Source organism: Panthera tigris, chromosome A3 (genome assembly GCF_018350195.1).
Source record: "Panthera tigris isolate Pti1 chromosome A3, P.tigris_Pti1_mat1.1, whole genome shotgun sequence".
In the NCBI taxonomy this organism is placed as follows: domain Eukaryota; kingdom Metazoa; phylum Chordata; class Mammalia; order Carnivora; family Felidae; genus Panthera; species Panthera tigris.
Window position 1 is genome coordinate 13,625,970 of NC_056662.1, and position 16,416 is coordinate 13,642,385.

The 16,416-nt window shown below is 43.8% G+C and overlaps 1 pseudogene; it reads left to right on the forward strand.

Moving 5' to 3' along the window:
• Positions 1–1,411: 1,411 nt before the first annotated feature.
• Positions 1,412–1,701, forward strand: LOC102949776 (annotated as a pseudogene).
• The last annotated feature ends 14,715 nt before the right edge of the window (positions 1,702–16,416 follow it).

Genomic DNA, 16,416 nt, shown 5'->3' on the forward strand with positions numbered 1-16,416 from the left:
AACATAGCTACCACACCTTGACCTCAGAGGCCCTGCCTCTGCTATTTCTGCCTGGTTCGCTCCCCGCCCCACCCCTACCCCCACCACCACCGGAAAGTTTAAACAACACCCTCCCTCATCTTCCTCCCCACCCCTCATTGTCCAAATGTCACTTCTTCAGTGAGGCTTTCCCTGATTGCTCTATTTTAAATTCCCGCCCACTGTGGTCTCAGTTTTCTCTATCCCGCTTCCCTGCTTCATTTCTTTTCATAGCATTTTTTATCATTGGAAACAACATATTTTTGTTTACTTGCGGTACTTATTATCTCTTTTCCTCACTAGGATGAAAACTCCATGAAGGTAGAGCTTTTGTCTCTTTCATTCTCTGACGTAGTATTCTCAGGACCCACTACGTAGTTTAGCGAGAGTACTCACTCAGACGGTATATGCTACTTGTATTCAATCCCTCATCAAACAACAGATAAGAAACACTGTGGTTGGATGTTGAGGATCCCGAAATGAATGCTAAGACCCTGCATGAACTTTCACCTGAACAACTGAAGCTCTCCTTGCTTTTCCCTTTAGTAATCCCCAAAACACTCCCCACACAGTAGCCAGAGGGATCTTTGAAAACTCATGCACTAAATCAAGTCACTTCCAACCTGAACATGTTCCAGTGACATCCTATTGCATTTGGGATAAAACCCAGACCCTAACTGGCTTGGTCTCTGCTTCCCTCTCCGATCTCAGGTAATAGATCTTTTCTAATTTCTTATCCTGTGCGAGACACTAACATTCCTCTTGTTTCGAGAACTTCCCAAACATGCCTCAGGGACTGTCGCTTGCTGTGCCGTTTGTTCCCTTTGCTCTCCCGCAGTTTTCATTCCTCCTGGCGTGCTCCCCATTGTCATTCAGATCTCTGCTACCTATTGTCATTCAGGTAGATCTTCTAAAGCAAAGAAGATCAGGGGTGAGTGAAGAAGCTTCCAGCTCTTAATCTCAGGGTCGTGAGTTTGAGCCCCAAGTTGGGTGTATGGATTACTTAAATAAACTTTAAAAAAAAGTTAAAAAAAAAAAAAACATAGAAGATCAAGTAGATCTTCCAAACCAAATGCTCCAAGAGGGCAGGGAATTTGTTCAGTTCACTCAAGCGTCTCCAGCACCCAGATTAGTGTCTGGCTTAGAGTAGGCACTTAAATAATTGTGAAGGAAACGGAAAGAAAGAAAGAAGGAAGGAAAGGGAGGGGAAAAGAAGAAAGGAAAGAAGGTAAAAAAGAAATCAATCTATCAATTATATATATACATATACGTAAATATGTATATGCATATATATACATGTACATATATATACATACATACTTATATGTATGTGTGTGTGTACATGTACACATATATATTCAGCTCTCTGGTCTCAGACCTAGTTTGTGGCAACATGACTAAACACAGCAAGAAGTTGGGAATCATTAGTAAATATGGGACCTATTAAGGTGCCTCCCACAGGAAAATGGTGAAGATTGAAATAAGCTAGCGTGCCAAGTACATTTGCTCCTTCTGTGGCAAAACCAAGATGAAAAGAAAAGCTGTGGGGATCTGGCACTGTGGCTCCTGCATGAAAACGGTGGCCGGTGGTACCCGGACCTACACTACCAGCTCTACAGTCCCATCAGAAGACTAAAGGAGTAGAAAGACCGGGAGAAGTTCCACCATTTGAAACATTGCTAGCCTATAATAAATGGGTTACTTTATGTGGCCAAAATATATATATCTACGCATATAAATATGTTATAGATATGTATAGATACATATGCATATAGAATACATAGATTCACAGCAGGTGTAACTAATATTAACAATTTAAAAATATGGGGGCGCCTGGGGGCTCCTGAGTGGCCCAGTCGGTTGACCGTCTGACTCTTAATTTCAGCCCAAGTCACGATCTCCCGGTTCAAGGGATCAAGCCCCACAGCAGCCTCATGGTTCATGGGATCTAGCCCCTCTGCTCTGACGCCACAGAGCCTACTTGGGATTCTCTCTCTCTGCCCCACCCCCACTTGCACCTGTGCGCACACTTTCTCTCTCTCTCTCAAAATAAATAAATAAATGTTTAAAAAAATAAGTAAAAAATACGACAAGTGAAAATAAAAAATATATACAAGTTGTTTGGGAACCCAAGAATAGACCTTTTAACTCAAGGGGTATTGGAAAAAGCTTCTAGGAGGAAGCAACTTCTGTGCTGAATTTGGCAAGGTTTCGATGTGACATTTGGGAAACACTATTCTTTTTTTTTTTTTTTCTTTAATGTTTATTTATTTGCAGGGGGCGGGCAGACAGAGGGAGACAGAAGATCCCAAGCAGGCTCCACGCTGTTGGCACAGAGCCCTAAGAGGGGCTCCAGCCCACCAACCCCGAGATCATGACCTGAGCCAAAGTCCAATGCTTAACGGACTGAGTCACCAGGCACCCCTGGAATATACTATTCTTGACTTCAAATCTAAGCCAGATGAGTGAAGGGCTCTAGTAAATAGTCTGTGAAGATGTCTGCTATCATTCTGTCCTGTTTGCACAGTTGCGCCTCCATCAAGGAGTAAATTTTCTTTCCTCTTTCTTGAACTGGGGTTGCTCTGGAGCTGTTCGATGAATGAAAATGGTGGCAGTTTTATGGTGAGACTTTCAGCTCATGCCCTAAGATGATTGGCAGCTTCCATTTCTTTCCTCTTGGAACCCAGCCTCCATGCTGTGGGAACCCCAAGCCACATGGAGAGTGAGAGTCCACATGGAAAAAAAAGGGAGGCACTCCAGTCAACAGTCCCAGCTAAGATCCCAGCCAGTAGTTACTGCCAGCCCCATGAGTCAGCCTTTTTTCACATGCCAGTCCCTGGAGGCTCAGGGGACTGCAGTCCCCACCAATAAGATCGAGAACAGAAGAACCACCCACTGAGCCAAATCATCCTACAGTATCATGAGAGATAATAAAATGGTTGTTCTTTAAACCATTAAATTTTGCAGTGGTTTGTTAACAGCAATTGATAACTGAAACATTCTACATGTGTGTGCTTTTGCTGAGCTGTGGCTGAAAACTTTCAGGAGGTAGGAAGAGTAGTCTCAAATCCTGAAATTACCCCAATCAAATTGCCTTGGCCTAGGGTACACAGAAGCATAATGCTGTGAGAATGAGATTATAAGGTCACCCAGCTAAAGCCCTCCAAAAATGAAGAGATTCTGCCTACAACAATTGTGATTTCACGAAGCCTCTACCTCCACACTCCCAGGATAGGCGCTCCCTTCCTCAAGGACAGCTGTGTCCTTCAGGGCTCTTGGGTTGCAAGCAACAACAATAGACTATGGGATGGAGTAAAATGATAGGCAGGAACTCACAGAATCAAAGGGAAAACTAGAAGATCAGGCCCAGAAATGTCAGAAACCAGGGGAAAAGAAGATCCCGAATATCTTCTCCAGAACCAACAGTAAATCTAGAGCTCAATCATTTTTTTCTATCTTCTCATCACCCTATTCCAAGATTCAAATTCAAGGAGTGCCTGGCTGGCTCCATTGATAGAACACGCAACTCTTGATCTCGGGGTTGTGAGTTCGAGGCCCCCCTTAGGTGTAGAGATTACTTAAAATCAAAAAAAAAAAAAAAAAGAGAGAGAGAGAGAGAGAAATTTGTTCAATTGGTCTAGCTTGGGTCACATGCTGTGTATGCAAGTAACAGGCTGCTAGACCAGTAATCATGCTAACTAGCCTGCCTTCAACTTACTCTCAAATAATTCAAGTGGAGAAAAATATAACCCGCGTGCGTGCACAGAGAGAGAGACTGCATGTGAGCAAACGTGGCAAAAGTTTACCGATTAGTAAATCTAGATTCAGAGTATGCAGGTGTTTATTGTGTTGTTGAAATTTTCCTGTAGACTTGCAATTTTCCAAAATAAAAATTTCTGGCAGAAAAAAAAAAAAAAGATAATAGTAGCCAGCACTCATAGAAAACATACTTACCAGACACAATTCCAAGTCCATTATATATATTAATTCATTTAACCCTTGTGATAACCCTAAGCAGTGGGTCTTTCATTATCTCCATTTTATGCATGAATAAATGGAAGTGTTGAACAAGTGAGTAACTTGCCCAACGGTATAAGGTACTAAATGCTAGAGTCAGGGTATAAACCCAGGCTCACAAGCCTATAATCTTAACTGTTATGCTTTATTGTCTCTCCATAGATGCATAAACAATAAAGACATTTAATTGTCACATATGTCTAAAAGTAGACAGATCCGGAGTATGCTCATCAAGAACCAGAATGTTACAATCCTCCTCTGTCATCTTCAGCATATTGGCTTTCTGTCCTTAGTTTATAACCTCATGGGCACAAGATGGCTGCCACAGCTGAAGAATCACACCAATTCCAATTCCAGTTAGAATGCAGGAAAGCAGAAAAGTGAATAGGCGTCAAGACAGATGCCGCCTCTCTCCCCGTTTTTTTTTTTTTTTTCAGACATACAACTCTTTCCCCAAACTTCCCTACTGCCCTTCATGGCCCCCATGCCCCTGCAGCAAATGTCCCCTTACATCTCATCATAGTGGAGAGAGGAGCCACATGGTCACCCCTGGCTGTAAGGCAATCTGGGAATCCAAGCATTTACTATTTCAACCATTCCCTTTGAGAGGATAAGTAAATGTTTCTCAGTTGTTTAGGGACAACCCAGAGGCTCAGCTCTCGTCCCTGTCCCCCTGACAGTCCCCTGCATTCTTCCTTTACTGTGACAATATAGCCTAGTGGTTAAGAGTGTGGGCTTTGCACCCACTGCCTGACTTGCTCAGCTGGTTCTGCTACTTATCAACCTGTGTGATAATGACTGGTTGCTTGAACTTTCTGTGCCTCCATGTCCTAAAATGGGAACTAAAATAACACCTATTTCATGGGAGGATTACATAAAACAATACAGTGAAAGCCCTAAAAACAGGATCAAGCACAAAGCACACCTTCGATAAATGTTAATAATGATCACATACAGTGGCTCTAAACTTGGGGTGTGCAGGAATTAATACCCAAAGGTTAGTCACAATTTCCTCCTCTCCCCCCATTTTGCCACATCATACTTCTTATAGTCTGAAATTTCCCTGCAAGTGAAAATAGAATGCTTGGGTGGATACCTAAACCCTGCACATGCCTGACACTCTGTTTTGAAATACCCAACCTGAAAATGAGTTGGCCCCGGTCCAGGCACCGCCCCGAGGCTGGGTGCACTCTGAACCTGTCCACTCCTGGGTAGGACACACAGCTGAGCTGGAGTCACACACACACAGGCAAAAGAGATTTCCAGCCAGTGAACGCTTTATTTGTTGTTTTGCTTAAAAGAGGAAAACACCTGTGTGAAGAATCGCATTTAAAGCCCATCTTTAGTTGGCAAAAAGCAGCGTGAGCCTTCTGACCCAGAGTAACCTTGTTCACACCTCTTGCTTTAAACCTAGAACAGGGGTTGGGTGACCTGTGATTTTCGTTCCAGAGCCGTCTCGGGACCCAGCTGAAATTGGCAGCTGGCTGCCTGCAATAGACTTCCCCCATCCCCGTAACCTGCAAATGACTCCACACAGTAGGAAGACTCAAGCCCAGCTCACTTTTTGCTTTTTGCTTTTTGGGTTTTTTTCTTCCCCCTCTGGGACTTACTTATTAAATGTGTTTGCTTTAGGGAAAAAAAAATTAGTTTGCTACCAAATGCTTTATAAGTACCCATCGTTGGAGGGCTAAAATTAAAAAAAAAAAAAAAAAAAAAGCGTTGGAAGGATGAGGAAAAACTGGAATTTCATATGCTGCTGGTAGGGACTGTAAAATGCTGCAGCCATTTAATGTTTATTTATTTTTGACAGAGAGAGAGAGAGAGAGAGACAGAGCATGAGCGGGGGAGGGGCAGAGAGAGAGGGAGACACAGAATCCTAAGCAGGCTCCAGGCCCTGAGCTGTCAGCACAGAGCCGACTCGGGGCTCGAACTCACCGTGACCGTGAGATCATGACCTGAGCCGAAGTCGGGCGCTCAACTGGCTGAGCCATCCAGGTGCAGCCATTTTACATAACAGCTCGGCAGCTCGTCAAAATGTGAAACCTAGAGCAATTCCACCCCTAAGTATATTCCCAAGAGAATTTAAAACCTAAGTCCGCTCAAAAACTTACACAGCTGGGGCACCCAGGTGGCTCAGTCGGCTAAGCATCTGACTCTTGATGTCCTTTTTTTTTTTTTTTTTTTTTTTAACATTTTATTTATTTTTGAGACAGAGAGAGAAACAGAGCATGAACAGGGGAGGGGCAGAGAGAGAGAGAGGGACACACAGAATCAGAAGCAGGCTCCAGGCTCTGAGCCATCAGCCCAGAGCCCGACACGGGGCTTGAACTCACAGACCGAGAGATCGTGACCTGAGCTGAAGTCGGCCGCTTAACCAACTGAGCCACCCAGGCGCCCCTCTTGATGTCCTTTGATCTCAGCTCAGGTCTTGATCTCAGGTGGTGAGTTCAAGCCCCGCTCTGGGCTCAGTGCTGCGCAGGAAGCCTACTTAATAAAACAAAAACAAAAACTGTACAGAAACGTTTATGGCAACTCTATTCATTATAGTCAAATGATCTAGTCGTTATATTCAAATTATTCAAGTGAATGATGGCTACTCATTATCGTCGAGAATGGAAAGAACCCCAATGACCATCGACTGATAAATGGTCCCACCAAAATGTGTACCCACTCAATGGAATATTATTTGGCAATAAAAAGAAATGAAGTACTGATACGTGCTATAACATGGGTGCACCTTGAAAACATCATGCTAAGCGAAGGGGGCCAGTCATATATCACATAATTCCATTTATATGAAATGTACAGAATTAGCAAGTCTAAAGAAACAAAAAGTAGGTTGGTGGTTGCTAGGGACAGGAGGAGGGGAGCGTGGGAGATGGTGGCAAAGGAGGGGTGCAGCATTTCTGGACGGATGAAAATATTTTGAAATCAGGTAGTGGCAATGATAGTGTGACGCGAGGGATATGCTAAAAAACACTGAAGCATATACTTTAGAAGGGTGACTTTTATGGCATGTGAATCACATCTCAATAAAGCTGTTGGTTTTTTTTTAAGTGTCCATTGTGGTTAATGCACTTGTGAGATTGGTAATTTTCACATCACGCTCAGAGATGTGAAAAGAAAAAATTTTTTGACTGTTTATTTTCTTTTTGAGAAGGAGAGAGAGAGAGAGAGCAAGCACACAAGCAGGGGAGGGACACAGAGAGGGACAGAGGATCCGAAGGGGGCTTTGCACTGATAGCAGTGAGCCTAATGTGGGGCTCAAACTCGCAAACCACGAGATCATGACCTGAGCCACCCGGGTGCCTCTGAAAAGAAAAAAATTTTAAATAACGGTAGAAATTCAGAAGGTAAAAAGAGTTTGTAAGAAATAAGAAGTAACCCGGGGCGCCTGGGTGGCTCAGTCGGTTGAACGTCCGACCTCAGCTCAGGTCACGATCTCACGGTCCATGAGTTCGAGCCCCGCGTCGGGCTCTGGGCTGATGGCTCAGAGCCTGGAGCCTGCTTCCGATTCTGTGTCTCCCTCTCTCTGCCCCTCCCCCGTTCATGCTCTGTCTCTCTCTGTCCCAAAAATAAACGTAAAAAAAAAAAAAAAAATTTAAAAAAAGAAATAAAAAGTAACCCTCTACCCACCCGTGCTCTCAGATCTTCTTCTTTCCGGGGATACTACCATCACATTTTCTTTTTTTCTTTTTCTTTTTAATATTTCATTTTTAAGTAACCTCTATACCCAACGTGGGACTTGAACTCACAACCCGGAGATCAAGAGTCACACCACAGGGCACTGGGTGGTTCAGTCAGTTAAGCATCCAACTCTTGATTTCAGCTCAGGTCATGATCTCACAATTCATGAAATCAAGTCCCGAGCTGGGCTCTGCACTGACAACAGGGAGCCTGCTTGGGATTCTCTCTCTCCCTGTCTCTCTGCCCCTCCCCCTTGCGCTCTCTGTCTCTCTCTCTCAAAATAAATAAGTAAACTTAAAAAAAAAAAAAAAAAAAGAGTTGCACTCTCCTCCAACTGAGCCAGCCAGGCACCCCCACCATCACCATTTTCTTACTTGTCCTTCCAGGGATAGTCTATGCCTACCCAAACTTATATATGTATTGCTTCTCATATAAACAAGAGCATAATGTCCACAATGTTTTGGCCCTTGTCTTTGCAAGGACCTTATGACAAAGTACATAGAGAGCTGTCATGTTTTTCCCAAGGATGTGGATATTATTAGTAGACACTCAGTTTGTTTCCTGTCTGTTACCGTTACAATGAATTTCCTTGTACCTCTCTCTTAAAAGAAACATTTTAACAGGTACTAGTAATCATAAAATATAAAGAAAAAGAGATCTTATTAATGAAGTCTTTCTATTTAGAAAGTTTGATGATGTCAGGGGCGCCTGGGTGGCTCAGTGGGTTAAGCTTCCGACTTCAGCTCAGGTCAAGATCTTGCAGTTCTCGAGCACGAGCCCTGCATCACGCTATGTGCTCAGAGCCTGGAGCCTGCCTCAGTTTCTGTGTCTCCCTCTCTCTCTGCCCCTCCCTCACTCACACCCTGTCTCTCTCAAAAATAAACAAACATAGAAAGAAAGAAAGAAAGAAAGAAAGAAAGAAAGAAAGAAAGAAAGAAAGAAAGAAAGAAAGAAAGAAAGAAAGAAAGAAAGAAAGAGAGAGAAAGAAAGAGAGAGAGAGAGAAAGAAAGAGAGAGAGAGAGAGAGAGAGAGAAAGAAAGAAAGAGAAAGAAAGAAAGAAAGTTAGAAAGAAAGAAAGAAAGAAAGAAGAAGAAAGGAAGAGAAAGAAAGAAAGAAAGAAAGAAAGAAAGAAAGAAAGGAAGAAAGAAAAAGAAAGGAAGAGAAAGAAAGAAAGAAAGAAAGAAAGAAAGAAAGAAAGAAAGAAGAAAGAAAGAAAGAAAGAAAGTTTGACAATGTGAAACCTAAGACCCTGCCAGGACTAGCAGAGGAATGGGACTAGAAGGCGCCATGAGAGGAGACAGAGATGTTTTCTAGCAATGGTCATGTTTTGAATCAAGGCAACTCCAAGTTCTGAAATGGAAGAATCACCAAAGTTGGAGCTTTTGGGTTCAGATAGGAAAAGGCATCTTTGAAGATGGACACATCAGTGTCTCCAAAAGGCAATAGTGGAGTTGGCTTCATGAGACAATATCATGTTTTCCAGATGGTGAGTCAAAACCCATTCATGGGTTTGCAAATCAACAGCATGGGATCTGCCCACTATTTTAAAACACTTGTGATGGAATTTTACGAAATGTCAGAGTGGATCTCCCGTAGTATGTATTGTTTCTTAAAATTTTTACCTCAAGTATATATAGAAGTGTGAACACTGAATCACCGTGTGAAATATATTTGTCACTGTGATTCACAGTCAAATGCTTAAAGGCACTGAGCAGAGAGGGTGACTTTCTGGCCCCTACGTTCTCTTTCATAACCCCCAGCCTTTTCGCCAGGCTTAGCATATAGAACTGAGAACCAAATCCCCCGCTCCTTCCCAGGATAAATTCAACCGAGAGGTGGGAAGGTGGTGGAGACAGTGGCCTTGAGGAGCCAGATTCAACCCCACCCCTCTCCTCCAGAGGAGGATAGATTTGAGGACTCTCCAGCAGATTCTTCCCACCTTGGCTGTGGGGCTTTTCTTACATTTTCCTTCCCTCTTTTCCTTCCTTCTTTCCTTGTTTCTTTCCAAATTCCACAAACAAGATGTCAGGTCAAGGCCCTTGGCCACCCCAGTGCTCTTCCAGAGGTAACCACCGTTACCAGTCTCTTAGATGTTGTATACGAGATGCGTTTACAAAGAAACACACGTATACGTACGGATAAATTTTTGTACGCGAATGATGGTGCACTAATGTGCCCTGCTTTGCCCGTAACTTTTTTCACTTCCGGCAGATATCTGGAACATCTTTTCACATTGGGACGTGTTGAGCGTCTTCATTATTTTGTTGTCTGCCTGGCATCCCATCATGGAATCTCGGGGCTTTTTTTTTTTTTTTTAATATTTTTTTTTTTTGAGAGACCACAAGTGGGGGAGGGGCAGAGGGGGGAAGCAGACAGAGGATCCCAAGCGGCCTCCATGCTGACAGCAGCAAGCCCGCTGTGGGGCTCAAACCCATGAACCACGAGATCATGACCTGAGCCAAAGTCGGACACTCAACCGACTGAGCCCCCCCGGGAGCCCCAAATCTTGGGGCTTTGAAAGGTTGGCTGACCCCAGCGCTGGAATTACAGTTTCCTTCTCTTTTTATTATTTTTTTTAATGAAGTTAGGTTTTAAAGTGATGACAGTGAGCTTATTTAATGCATAAACCTTCTTCTAATTATTTAGTAATTATAGAGTAGAAACATCGGAGGAATGGATGTGTTGAGGCATGAAAACGGTATCTATGCCAGGGGTAAATAAATGTGTAAGCCAAGTGAAGATCCTGGCGTTAAAAAAAAAAAAAAATTTTTTTAAACCACCCTCTGGCTGTTATCAATCAACTGGATTGCAGAGTCTGTTAAGGATAAGCCACCACACACATCAATTATGATGCCTGCCCCACCCACGGGTCCGTCTAAAGGAAGGGCAGAAGTCACTGTCTCTGGTACCCTGTATTTGGCCACTTCTGCTCACAACACAGCTGACTAGATCACATTTGGGCATCAGCCCCAACAGCAGCCAAATACATGGGCTGCCTAGTGATTTCTGAGGTGGCCGGGCACAAATATATTGAGCCAAACAGGAAACAGGTTGACTTGTCAGATTTTCATTTGTATGACTTTGAATCAGACAACTACAGAGTGGGGGCGCCTGGCTGGCTCAGTGGCTCTTGATCTCGGGGTCGTGAGTTCGAGCCCTACGAGTGTAGAGATTGCTTAAATAAGTAAATAACTAAATAAATACACTTAAAAAAAAGGGGGGGGGGAACTCTGGAGTGAATCAACTAGTTAATAAAAGGATTTGCGCCTGAAGGGATAAAGAACAGAGAAACAGCATGTCCTAGAGTGGACGCAAAGAACAGAAACAGAATATCCAGAGCTGGGAGGCAGAGAGAAGATACTAGAAAAGAAAAGTGAAGGCAGGTCACCCCCAGCAGTACAGCAGACTCAGAGAAGTTGAAACACCCCGCCCCGACAAAGACATCTGACAATTCTGGGTAAAAGATAACAAATATTCTTTCAAACGAAAAACTGAGTTCCCAAGAAAGTGAGGGGGATCCCCTCGTGCCAAAAAACAAAAATGGAACCGAAAACTAGACCAGTAAGTGCAAACTGACACTGTGAGTGCCAGAAGAGGGAGGTGTCGTGGGTCTTGGGTTGAGATGCAAAAGTAAGGACAGGAAATGAGGCCCTGGGCTCCTACAATCCAAAATTACAGCACACAGAGAGAGAGAGTCCTCCTTGAGCTAGCAATCAGCAGACAAGCAAAGATGCGATTAGACCCCAAGCAGACAGGGTACGAGGATAAGAACCATGGAAGAGATAGGATGTAATATAGTGGCGTATAAAGACACACAAAAAAGGAACCAAAATAGGAGAGAAGAACAAGATATTTCATAAATGTAAAGACAAGCAAGTTTGACCAAGAACCAAGCAGGGTAGAGAAGGAGAAGCTGGTAGGTGGCAGGAAGGAAAACAAGATGGCCTGTGGAGACCCAAACATAGAGAAAGTAACTGAACTCGGTGAAGGGCAGAGCCCTAACTTTGCTAGAGGTATCGTGGAGTGCTGCGACCAGCTGGCCAAGGCCAGCAGAGCTCTGTGGGTGTTGTGAGGCCTTCATCCACTCTTCTTACCAAATACTTATTAAGTGCTGTATTTATTTCCTGTTGCCGCTATAGCAAATTGCCACATGGTGGCTTAAAGCAACACAAATTTATTATCTTACAGTTTCAGATGTCAAAAACCTGGAATGGGTCTTAAAGGGCTAACATCAGAGACTGCATTCCTTCTGGAGGCTCTAGGGAGGAATCTGTCTCCTTGCCTTTCCAACTTCTAGAGACTGCCCACATTCCTTGGCTCAAGGCCCCCCTCTATCGTCACTCCCACCTCTGCTTCTGTTGTCACCTCTTCTCTTGACTCTGACACTCCCGCTTCCCTCTTCCAAAGACCCTTATGGTTACATTGGGCCCACTCAGATAACTCCAGATAATCTTTCCATTTCAAAATCCTTAACCACATTTGCAAAGTCCTTTCTTCCTTTTTTTTTTTTTTTTAAGTTTTATCTGTTTGAGTAATCTCTACACCCCACGTGGGGCTCGAACCCAGGACCCTGAGATCGAGAGTCACATGCTCCTCCGACTGAGCCAGCCAGGTGCCCTTTGACCATGTAAGGTAACACACTCACAGGCACTTATTCCAGGATGGGAAATGGAAGGGTGAACCACAGAGACCTGCTCCCACAAAGCTAGAGTTCCAAGGGATGGGGAGACAGCGAAGAAGGATGGATGGTCCCAAAGCAAACACGAAAGTAAGCAAAGTACGTACAGCAAGTGATCGAGGTCTATGAAAGAAATAATTCCAAGGTAATAGAACAGAGATTGGGGGTTGAGGAGGCTACCTTAGGATGTCGGGTCAGGCTCTTGAAAGGAGAGGACATTTGAGGTGACGCAGGCATGGTGACAAGAAAGGAGCCCTCAAAATATCTGAGGAAAGGGCATTGCTGGCAGAGGGCACATAGGGGTGCATCCCGGGAGGAGCAGGATGGCAGCATGGCCGAGTGGGTGACAAGAGAGGATCCAGCAATCTGCTCTTGCTGGCTTTCTGCAAGGATCATGGAGAAAAAAAAAGATTATGCCCCAGGGAAGTCCACCCTTGCCTGAAGTAGATTGATCTATTGCAACCAAAAGCTCTACGCTGATATAGGACACAAAATATTATAAGACATGATGTGATGTGGTGCAGGTGCTTTAGAACACAATCTAGCTCCCAAAAAGGTTAAACCTAGAGCGACCTCATGACTCAGCAACTCCACTCCTAGGTAGATCCCCAAAAGAAACGAAAACGTATGTCTATACAAAAACTTGCATGTGACTGTCCATAGCAGCACCCTTCGTGAGAGCCCCAAAGCAGAAACAACCCCAAATGCCCATCGACTGATGAACGGGCACACAAAATGTCGTGTATCCGTTAGTGGAACATCGTCTGGTCCCACGAAGGAACCAAGTACTGATACGTGCTTTGTGGGTGAATCTTGAAACTTTAGGCTGAGTGAAAGACGCGACTCACCAAAGGCCACATATTGTAGGAATAGATTTACATGAAATGTGCGGACAGGCAAAACCATACAGACAGAAAATAGTTTCGTGGTTACCGAGGGATGGGGGGAAGCAAGACAGGAAGACTGATTGATTGCTGATGGGTATAGGGTTTCCTTTGGGGGTGATGAAATGTTGTAACATTGATTATAGTGATGGTAGTGGATATGAATCCACTAAAAACCATTGTACCCTTGTTAATTTTCTTAATATATTTTTATATGAATTGTACACTTTATTTTTTTTTTAATTTTTTTTAATGTTTATTTTTGATACAGAGAGAGACAGAGCATGAACGGGGGAGGGTCAGAGAGAGAGGGAGACACAGAATCCGAAGCAGGCTCCAGGCTCTGAGCTGTCAGCACAGAGCCCGACGCGGGGCTCGAACCCACGGACCGTGAGATCATGACCTGAGCCGAAGTCGGACGCTCAACCGACTGAGCCACCCAGGCGCCCCTGAATTGTACACTTTAAATGGGTGAATTTATGGTATAGAAACTATATCTTCATAAAAGCCAATTTTTTCTTTTTACGATTTTAGTTTTAAGTAATCTCGACACCCAACATGGGGCTCCAATTCACAACCCCACGATCAAGAGTCACATGTTCCACCAACTGAGCCAGCCAGGCGCCCCTTATACCATATGTTTTCTTCTTTTCTTTTTCTTTTTTCTTTCTTTCCTTCCTTCTTTCTTCTTTCTTTCTTCTTTCCTTCTTTCTTTCTTCTTTCCTTCTTTCTTTTTTTCTTTTTCTTCTTTCTTTCTTTCTTTCTTTCTTTCTTTCTTTCTTTCTTTCTTTCTTTCTTTCTTTCTTTCTAAGTTTATTTATTTATTTTGAGGGAAAGACCGCAGGCAGAGCAGGGGAGAGAGGATCCCAAGCAGGCTCATCACTGTCAGCGTGGAGCCAGACATGGGGCTCGAAATCATGAACCACGAGATGGTGACCTGAGCCAAAATCAAGAGTCAGATGCTTAACTGACTGAGCCACCCAGGTGCCCCTAACATGTGTTTTAAAAATCAGCTTTTATTGATGGGGCACCTGACTGGCTTAGTTTGTAGAGCGTGTGACCCTCTTGATCTCAGGGTCATAAGTTGGAGCCCCACGTTGGGTATAGAGCTTACCAAAAAAAAAAAAAAAAAAAAAAAGTAAATACATAAATAAAATTAATAAGACATATGTCATGAGATACAGTCGCTGCCCTCAAGGAACTGAAAGTTTAGTTAAGGACAAAAATGATCAAATGTCAATTGCCCTGGCACACCTCGGTGGCTCAGTTAGTTAAGTGCCCAGCTCAGGTCAGGACCTCACAGTTTGTGAGATCGCGAACCCTGAGCCCGGTGTTGGGCTCCTCACCGACAGCGTGGAGCATGCTTGGTATCCTCTCTCTGCCCCTCTCCTGCTCACACACTCTCTTTCTCTCTCTCTCAAAATAAATAAATAAACGTAAAGAAAAAGAAAATGTTAACTGCCCCATACAGGCAAGTCACCCAGATGATAACTACACGAGCGGAATGACAATGATCACGTTAGGACACATATCTTGAGTTTCATTGTGTTCCAGACCCTGCCCCAGATACCTGTGGCTGTAGCTTCTAGTGTCAAAGTTCATGGTCCAAAGGACTTGATAAATTCCCAAATGAGTTGTCCTGGTGTCCTGGGGGAAATTATCTTCTCCATTCTGGGCCTCAATTTCCCCATTTCTGAAATGAGCTGTCTGAATTCAGTGTTTTCCCCACAGGTGGGTAAGATGATTTTTAGTCAAATATTTAGACGACTCTACATAGCACTGCGAGAAAATCGCCCCTTTTTCAAATATCTTCCAATTCTACCTTTAGTAGGAAGTCTCAGTATGGTGCAATTTCCTTTTTGAACAAAGGACAAGCCATCAGAAATCCTAAAGTTTCTAGCCAAAATGTAATCTTAAGTTACTTCACGGTCTTTACCCCTACCTTCCATTAATGTCAAGGGACTCAGGTTTTCTGCTTACAAATTTATTTTATTTTACTTTAGTATAAATTTAAAAAAAATGTTTTACCGTTTATTCCTTTTTGGAGACAGAGAGAGAGTGCGAGTGGGGGAGGGGCAAAGAGAGAGGGAGACACAGAATCCGAAGCAGGTTCCAGGTTCCGTGCTGACAGCACGGAGCCTGACACGGGGCTCAAGCTCAGGAACTGTGAAATCAGGACCTAAGCCAAAGTCGAACACTTAACCGACCGAGCCATCCAGGAGCGCCTGTAAATTTTTTTTTTTTAACATTTATTTATTTTTGAGAGAGAGAGACCCAGAGCATGAATTGGGGAGGGGCAGTGAGAGAGAGAGAGAGACACAGCAGTCTTGGATGATTAAGTCGGATGCTTAGCCGACTGAGCCACCCAGGTGCCCCTTCTGCTTACGTACTGATATAATGTTTCCTTTTGAAATAAAGCTTATACAACCAAAAATAAGTGAGTTGATTTCAAGAAACGTACTAACTAAATAAATGATGTAGGTGGTACGAGAATATGGCAAAAATCCTAAAGATGGACCGAGAGAGTTAATCCACTATGCCCATTTCACAGGCAGGAAAGCTAAGACCTGATACAGCCAAAATGATTCCAGAGTTATTTTGCTGGCTCTGACTCGCTCAAGCGGCCACCACCAGGAGATCGCAGAGGATGCCTGGGCTTTCAAAGTGTGTTACACAGTCACGAACCCCTGGAGGTTCCGTTCCGGCGGGTCTGGGGTTCAGATATGCAAGTCCCGAATCCCCGAGTGATTCTACTGCACGTTCCTGTCCCCACTGTACAAGAGTCACTCATCCAACAATATTTATCAAGTGACTCCCACTTACCGGGAGCTCTGCTAACCCCTGGGACTGTAACAGTGAGCCTCAGAGACCAGCACTTTCTGCCATCGGGGAGTTTGTACACCAGTGAGGGGGGAAGGGGCAGAGGACTAAAGTTAAACACAAAAGCAAGATAATTACAGATCGTGATCGGTGCTATAAAAGAAATAGCTGATTACGATAGGCCAGAGAGCAACCACAGAAACGCCTCTTTAGTTTGTTTTGATTGTGTTTATCTTTTCACTTTGAATAGATAATACATTAATGAAGTTCGAAATTCAAAGCTACAAGGGACAGGGTGAAAATCTCCTTCCT